The 8,330-nt window shown below is 48.6% G+C and overlaps 1 long non-coding RNA gene across 2 annotated transcripts in view; it reads right to left on the bottom strand.

Moving 5' to 3' along the window:
- The window catches only part of LOC114618722, a 3,135-nt gene extending 790 nt beyond the window's left edge, over positions 1–2,345 (bottom strand). The window contains exon 1 of one of the 2 annotated variants that reach the window (XR_003710997.1): positions 2,254–2,345. This is a non-coding gene — a long non-coding RNA (uncharacterized LOC114618722). Of the gene's footprint in view, positions 1–986; positions 1,098–2,253 lie in introns of those variants that run through there. The other variant, XR_003710998.1, reaches the window with a different exon arrangement.
- Positions 2,346–8,330: the final 5,985 nt, after the last annotated feature.

Here is an 8,330-nt window from a genome sequence, read left to right as displayed (position 1 = left end):
AGGGGGAAGATAGGGGAGAAGTGGGAGGGGAAAGAGGGAGAGATGAAATGGGAGGGGGAGGAGGGAGAAGAAATGGGAGGGGGAAGGAGGGAGAAAAAGAAATGGGAGGGGGAGGAGGGAAAGTAAAAATGGGCGGGGAAGTAGGAGGAGAAATGGGAGGAGAGGACAGCAATGGGAGGGGTACAGATGAATTGATTGACAGGTCACAAGTGTTAGCTGTGTGCGCATGCGCAAGCCTAGCGCTAGTCTAGAGGACCAAGAACCATTTGCACATGAAGACCGCTAGGGGGCGCTCGGCCCGCACCAAGACTTCAATAGCCCAACCACCTGAGGCACCCCCCCCCACCAGCTCCAGGGCGCAGCTGCTAGAGCTAGACTGACGTAGGAGGGGGGAGGGTGCCAACAGGTTTCAGGCTGAAGGGAAGAAGGGGGGCATAGCCCACGCCAGCCATCTTTAAGGGTCGCTATGCACCCCCATCGCCTCTCCCATATACCACTAGCCAGAGCCATTTTCCAGACATGACGCAGCACACTCACAAGCCTCTAGGAGCCGCCTTGCACCAAAGACCCTGCAGTAAGGGGCTGGCCCCCAGACCACAATTCTACTCCTGATAAGTAAAAGCAGAACGCTGCCCCCCCACCATTAGTAAATCCAATTAAACATAATTAAAATTCAAAGACTCAATTCTTAATACGCAATACTCATTTTTTCAGGTCTTCAGCTATATGACAAAATAAAGGCAGACCACCCTGACTCACCCCCCCTCGATCAACACCCTTCTCCCCAAAATCTTGACCCCCCTTTGCCACGTCAACTCTCAAGACCCTTAAGGATGACGCCTAATTAACGTTTTTGCAATCCTCCTTCATCAAAAAGCCACACCTTTCTAAGACCCCCCCCAGAAAAAAAAATCAATGAAAATAAATTAATCTGCGTCCACGACATGCTAAATCATGCAGCCACTGCAGATGACGCCATCTCTGACCTGTGTGAATCCTGCAAGCGCACCTCAGTCAATCCACGTATCTACTAACATTTGCCCTTAGGTAAATGGAACCCACGGTCCCGCAGCCCATCTCGCGCTCGACCCCCTCCTACAGAACAAAGGCCACCTCCTCTCTCCTCCCCACCCCGCCCCCCAAAATTCCGCAGTGCCACCAGCGCCCTCTTGCGGCCATCAATAGAACATTCTAGAAACCTGCCACGTAGCAGCCCACAGGCGCCCCCCCCCCTCAACCAGCCAGCTCAGGATGAGGAGGGGGCGGCTGGGGGGGCTTGACAGGGACAAAGGAAACGGCAAAAGGTGATTTACCAAAAGTCAGAAGCCTTCAACACGTCAGAATCTAGCCGCAGCCATAATGCGCAATGCTGAAAAGAACCCTGCCTCCTAATTCCCAATAGCTCACCCCCCCACCTCCACACACCCCCTTTTGCGCATTTCTCTTTTCCTTCCTATGAGACGCAAGGACATGGCTTTTTTTTCTACCCCAGCCCCCCTCCCACATCTATTCTCCCTGCGCCCCCGATTTCTTGACCCTGGCGTCGACCGCAGCCTTTCCTATATAGTCTGGGGGTCTCCGGGCAGATTTGCCTTTGACATCATCTCTTTCCACTGTTAAAGTGGCTGCGTCAGGAATCGGACTGTAATGGCTACATTTTTTTTTCCCTATATTTTTCCTGAGGTCAGGTCTATACTAAACCCGCGTATCTGGATTCGGAATTGCTGGTGAACATGAATCTCTAAATCTTACGCCCACGATCCACCGAGAACCTGGCTAAAGGCTGAGAGAAAAAAAAATGGCTCAAGACCCCTCTTTTCAGGTACCCCCTCCCTATTTTATCGGGCTTGCGGGATTCATCGCCGCCATGTCTCCCACCATTAATGTGGCTCTAAAGGGGGCTTTGAACCGCCAAAATCAGGTTTTTAGACCCCAGAAACCAAAATACACTGGATTTGGGCGGAAAATATCTCATTATTGCCGTTTTTCTTAATTAGGGTCTCTGCTACGCAGTCTTAAGTGAGAAAAAAGCCCTAGTGGACCCCCCCGCAAAGGAAAATGTGCCTGAGGATTTTTTTCCTGACAGAATTTCGTGTCAGATGCTGGGGACCAGGCTAAGTAAGGGGCTGCCTTTGGGAGAAGGTCCCCAGCACTGGCTTTTCGGCAGGTCCAGGAGGACAGAGCCGAAGCCAGAAGGAGATGTCGTCTTCATTTTTGCGCATCCTTCTAGGCAAAGGATGGCCAACCACTCACCAGGTAACAGCTTCTTCTGTGGATGCCCCGGGTCTCTGGAAGAGCTGCAGCCAAGGCCAGCAGAGCCGAGGCGAGCTCTATTCCAGCTCTTCGTCTTCTGCGCTAGGGGCTGGCTGGGTGGGGTTTATATAAAGGCGCAGAAGGGGTGGTCTTTGACGTCAGCGCATTCTGCTGCAATGCGCTCATTTCTCTAAAAGTGATTGGCCGGAAAAATGAGCCCCCCGGATTCTATGACAAATTGCTGTAGCCGCACCCAGACTGCAGCAAAGAACGAAGGAAAAAAAAATCTGCCGCAGTGCCCCTGGCCGCCATGACCAACACCCTATGGTCGCTGATGATTTTTCCCTACATGAGCCTTAATTGTGGATAGAAGGGCGATTTGTAGACACAATCTGGGGAGAAATAACCCCAACTAGTGATTGTTCTCAGGCAGCCAAGGATAAAGGTGGGGTACCGGGGATCGGCAGATGGCTTGCCTGGGTTTTTCAGAACATCAGTCAGAGGCTCGGGCTTAGGAAAGGAGAACGTTGTTTTTTCCTAATTGCACTGGAAAATTAAAAAAAAAAACCCAGATAAAAAAATGATTGATTCCCAAACGTTAGACCGAGGCTGTCACCCCCCCCACACACATAGAGTACCCCGATTCTGACGCACTATCTTAATGCAAGAAATCGGGCATATTTGAATCAAAAGGACCTTGATTTTGAGTCCCGGGCTTTACGGAAGATACAACCTGTGCACCAAAAACCTTACGCTATTCATTCCTTTTCCGAGGATCCATTTCTGCCCGTTAAGGGGGTACCCAGCAACCCGGAGTCTACTGTGAATATAGACGCAACTGTGCCCCCCTTAGAAAAGGACTTCATTAGTGAAAATAGGGTCCTGTGTGATAATGCTTAGCGTACACCCCCAAATCGGGTTGATTCCCCGCACTTTGAAAGGTGCCCCCCCCCCTCCGCAGCCCAAGCAGACAGACAGTGACACATGTTGCTATGGCGCATAGCTGCTGGCTGCGTACGCTCTGAGACTTGGCACAGGAGAGCTAATCCTTAACAGGTGGTACCTCCGGCTGCTCTGCCCTACCCTAAAGTGGCAAAGTGGGCAACACGTCAATCAAATGTCCCCTGGAAAAGGTCAAAATGCTGTTGAAAGGGACGAAGGATCTATCTTAGGGTGACAGGTGGGTGGCAACTGTGAGTCCAAAGAAGAAGCGTCTGGTGACAGAAAAGGATCGAGAATGACTGAGACCCTAAAAGGAAAATCAGAGGCTCCATGGAGGACACGAAGTTGGAAGAGCCCCCCCGCCCCCGGCCTTATTTACGGCTCTGCAGCTGCTTTCACGTAAGCCCCTTATGGCCAGCAATCCTAGGATGCCACTGTAACTCGGGTCTTGGGGCCGAGAGGCACTGAGAAAAGCCACCGCTGAGCCCAGGGTTACCGAGCCTCAGCTCTGCGGTGAGATGACTCAGGCCTTTTCAGGGGTGGGGGCGTTGTTAATGTCGCAGCCGAGGCACTACGGAGGGTGAAAATGGAGGTTTGGGGCTTTGGGGGCTTCACAAAGAGCTATCTGAATGTGTCAGATACTGGGAGAGAAAGAAAACACCCCATTTTTGCAAGCAGACCCCCCAAAAAAGGCCCCTGACAAGCTAGAAAGGCCTTCACCAGCCACAGACGTCATCAATGCGGCAAAAAACATGGCTCCCAGCACCCTAGTCAACAGGAGACATTTATTAACCCACAGTACTGATAGCTAGGAAACAGCCAGAGCTGGCTGGGGCCAATCATCAGCAAGGAGACCCTGTTGTCAAGCCCCTGTGACCAATCAGACACCAGAAGGCCCAGTTGCTAGCCTCTGGAGGCAGAGGAAAGGGGTGCGCGTTGTCATGGAGGCTCATGTTCGTGGCCCACGCGTGGGATTGCGACGGCCACTAGAGAGCATCAGTAGCCATGTACTAGGGGTCCCTGAAGGCTGTCAGCATTGCAGCCCCCAAAAGAAAAGGAGCTGGAGCCTGTTGCAAGCCGCTGGCGAGCACTGACAGGACCCTCAGATACCCAACGGCCATTTTCTGTGCTCCAGGCCCTGTGTCCTTGAGGGAAGGAGGGCCTCCACAGCAAAGTCAGCCTCTGCATTTTTTCCTGGGGCCCTCATTCCTAAGCCTGTTCCTGGCAGCAAACCGTATCCCTCTGCTTCAAAGCCTTTACTGACAGGCCAAGGTAACAGACTCTGGAAGCTATGTATTTCTGACGAAAGGGCCATGGTTGGAATCTCAGCTCTGTTCCCTCCTGGCTGTAAGGCCAAGGTCCAGGCCCTTCCCCAATCTGGGCCCCTATTTCCTCATCTGGAAAAAGGGAAAGAGTTGGACAGGAGAATCCCCAGAGAGCCTTCCAGTCTTGCTTTGCTTGATTTGAATGTATACATCAGGCGAGTCAAATATCTTCCAGAACATTCTTCATGACAGTAATTAGTATCAGGTGTATACTGCAGTCCATGTGGTTACTTCATTGCTGGGCTTGTCTTTCTGTTGTATTTTATTTTATTTTAAACAGAACTCTATGGCAACATGTTTGTCCTTCTGGCTTCCTAAAAGAAGGGGGAAAATGAAAGATGGGGTAACGGGGGGCAGCAAAGACTGCTGTAAACGAATCTCTACAGAGAGTTGGGGGGTTTAGCCACAATTAAAAAAAGAATCCATGTGTTTAAATGTTTGTGTCAGCTTCTCTGAAGCTCAGAACCTAACTTTTTAAATATTTATTGTTCCAAAGCAATGGGAGAGATTCTGGAAGAAGCCAACCCTATGCTAATGTTTAGATGGAAACTGTTTCTCTCTCTGGGCAATGCTAGTATGTAGCCCTGCTCAAAAAGGATATGTGAAGGCTCTATGGTGTCTGTGAAGGAAAACAGAGGAGCAGATGCACATTTGAGAAAGAGTACTTTCTCTCTTGAGTGTTACAATGTGGCTCTCTTGCAGGATGGAGAACTGCCAGCTTTCCAGACCAGAGGCTTACCTAGCCACCTCCTCCTCCCCTTCCCTGTAAATCTAACTCATGGTATATAGATTTTTCCTTCTTTTTAATTCTTTTCTTAAGACAGGGTACCCCAGACCAGCCTCAAATTCATTATAGTTCAGGCTAACCTCAACCTTACAATTCTCCCATCTTGGCTTTTGGAATTTCAAGCAGAATTTTCATTTATCTATTCACTTTTTAGGTTTCTTTTTTTTAATTCATATTTAGGAACTCAGAAAGCTAATGTGAGCTGGATGTGGTAGCCTGAGTCTCTCTAATCCCAGCAGAGACAGATAAATCTTAAAGATCAAGGCCAGCCAAGACATAGTAAGACCTTGTTCACAAATACAAAATTTAAAAGAAAAGGCTACGTGAGCAGCCTCTTACACCATGTACATATTTGTGGTCAAAAATACAGATGTCCTCAGATTCAGCTAGGAAGTGAATGCAAGGTCTTTTTTCCTTTCCCAGGCATAGGTTAATAATGCACTCTTGTAAAACCATGCTGACGGCTATTGTAAAACAGCATAAAAATGCTGCCTGCTCAGAATAGCCCTTCCAGAGTTCCCCTAGACGTCACTGTCCTCCAGATGCCCAGATATCTCTGGGCCACATGCTTCCGAACCCCTTCCTAACACAGAGAGAATAATACCCTTGTAAAACCATGTTGAGGGCTATTGTAAAATAGTATATAAATGCCACCCGGAAAAACGCATCCAGAGTTCCTCTAAACGTCACTGTCCTCCAGATAGCCAGATGCCCAGATATCTCTGGGCCACATGCTTCCCAACCCCTTCCTAACACACAGAGAATAATGCACTTGTAAAATCATGCTGAGGGCTGTTGTAAAATAGTAATTAAATGCTGTCCAGAATAGCATTTACAGAGTTCCCCTAAATGTCACTGTCCCTTAGATGGCCAGATATCTCTGGGCCACATGCTTCCAACCCTTTCCTATCATGCATAGACAAGGAGTTTCTTTGGGAATTGGGAAGGGCTGTTTCTCCTGCTGTGCTAGGCACCCTCAGGGAGAGAAGGACTCAGAAAATAGTAATCAATAGAACCCCCATCTTCTGAGAGTATGGACCTCTCCTTTAGAAAGCATACCAGCCCCAAATCTCCAGTGTCAGAAGTCCCCTGCTCTCCCTGAAGTCTAGCTTCTCAGTGTGGTGCAACCTTAGCTTGCAAAGAAGAGTTGGCCAGATTGTAGATGCAGAAAGAAAAATTGGTCCTGTGCCCTTTTGCAGAAGACCAAGAGTAAAGTTCACTTCTGACAGACTACAGAGCTTCATGGCAGGGGCTGTGTACGTGTCATGTTTGAGGTATATCAGCTTGAGCCATAGCTAAGGCCAGCAGTAATCCAGGGGTAATCGTTTACCAGAAACAATCATCCCTTGCCTTATCTTGCTGGATATACAATGTGGGAGAGAAGGGGGCTTTGCTCCTCAGGGAATCTTCTCCTAAGCAGGGGTCACTGAGAAAGTTTGAAAGCAACTCTCCCCACATGGTGAGAGGATCATAGTTGTTCTGAGTAAATGAATTTGGAGTGTATTTTTTTTTCTCCCTTACGACTTTTCGACTAATGTGTGCTACTTTAAAACTGTGCACTTAGGAAAAGAAGAGGAAGAGGAAGCAAGAGAGATGGCCTAGCAGTCTCAGCTCTTTCTCTTGTGGAAGATCTGGGTTTGTTTCCCAGAACCTGTAGAGTGGCTCACTGTACCCTGTAACTCCACAACACCGGATCAGATGGCCTCTGAAGATACCCCGCAGCCATGAGATGCAATGCACACATACAGGTAAGCACTTGTGAACATAAACTCAAAACGAATACATCTAAAAAAAGAAAGTTAGAGAAAAAGAAAGACAAAAAGCAGCAATCGGGCTGAGGAGAAGGAGATGGCTGAGTGGGTAAAAGGCTTGCAGCCCAAGCATGAGACCCTGAGTTTGGATCCCTGTGTAGAAATTCAGACACTGAAGCCAATCCCTGTAATCTTCACCAGATAGATAGGTGAGCTTAGAGTTCAATAAGAGATGGTCTCAAAAAAAAAATAAATAAATAAAAGGTAAGACTTAGGGCATTATTCAAGATGGCACCAAATTTCAGCTTTTAGCCTTGACAAGCATGCACACACATGTGTGTGCACATACTCATGCACATGTACAACACACACGATGATATGGAAATACAAGTTCAGGAAGACTTACATTTTAGCTTCTCTCATAGAAAGGAACTCACTCTACAAAATCTTTTTCTAATAAGTAAATTAAAAATCTAAGGTCTTGAGGCTCACCACTATGCTTTCTTTGAGAAACACTCCCTGTGAACAGTGGGCATAGGATGTGAGGAAGGCACACAGCAGCTTCCCTCTCTAAAAGGGCTTTCTCTTTTCAGCATAGAAATTCCTAACAGCTAGGAGCTGGGCGGGGGGGTTAAGGGGAGCCTTAAAGTTTCCCTTCTTCTGGAGGAACCTAGAAAAACCAGGACTAGAGGGCAAAATAGATGAAGGACAGGAGTTTAGCCAAGCGGGGCTGTTTCTGTAGGGTGGATTTTAGAATCCACATCTTGACATTGGGAAGAGATGGCCACGTCTACAGATCCTCCCCCTCCCATCCTCCCCTGGCTTGGGCAGGGGCCAACCCCGGATTCAGGCAAGGGGTTTTTTTGGCCCTGCTCCATGGAAATATTTCCTTCAGTGGAGCAAAGAACTGCTTCATTCAACTGCCTACGGCTAGGGAGGGGTGTTGACAGAGGGCAGCCAGGCCCGGGGAGCACTCCCAGCCCCCCAGGAGAAAGTATATCCCAGGTAGAACAGGACTGGAAAGTTTGGTTTTTTTCTCCTCTTCCTCCTCTTCCTCCTCCTCCTCTTTCTCCTCCTTTTTCTTCTTTAACAAAAAGATTGATGACAGTTAAGAAACTGCTGCCCCACCCAAGACCCTGGAGAAGACACTGGTCTTAGATTCCATGAGGCCTGGAATGTTGTCTCGCTAACATGAAGGTTCATATAGAGCTTGCTGGCCTTCTAAACAGGGTCTGGATCATTTCAGAACCTACAGGCAGCCTTTCAGGCCTG

This window comes from Grammomys surdaster, unplaced genomic scaffold (assembly GCF_004785775.1).
Source record: "Grammomys surdaster isolate TR1022 unplaced genomic scaffold, NIH_TR_1.0 144, whole genome shotgun sequence".
NCBI lineage: Eukaryota > Metazoa > Chordata > Mammalia > Rodentia > Muridae > Grammomys > Grammomys surdaster.
Note: the sequence above shows the minus strand (reverse complement) of the source record. Positions and strands in the feature narration are given on the sequence as shown.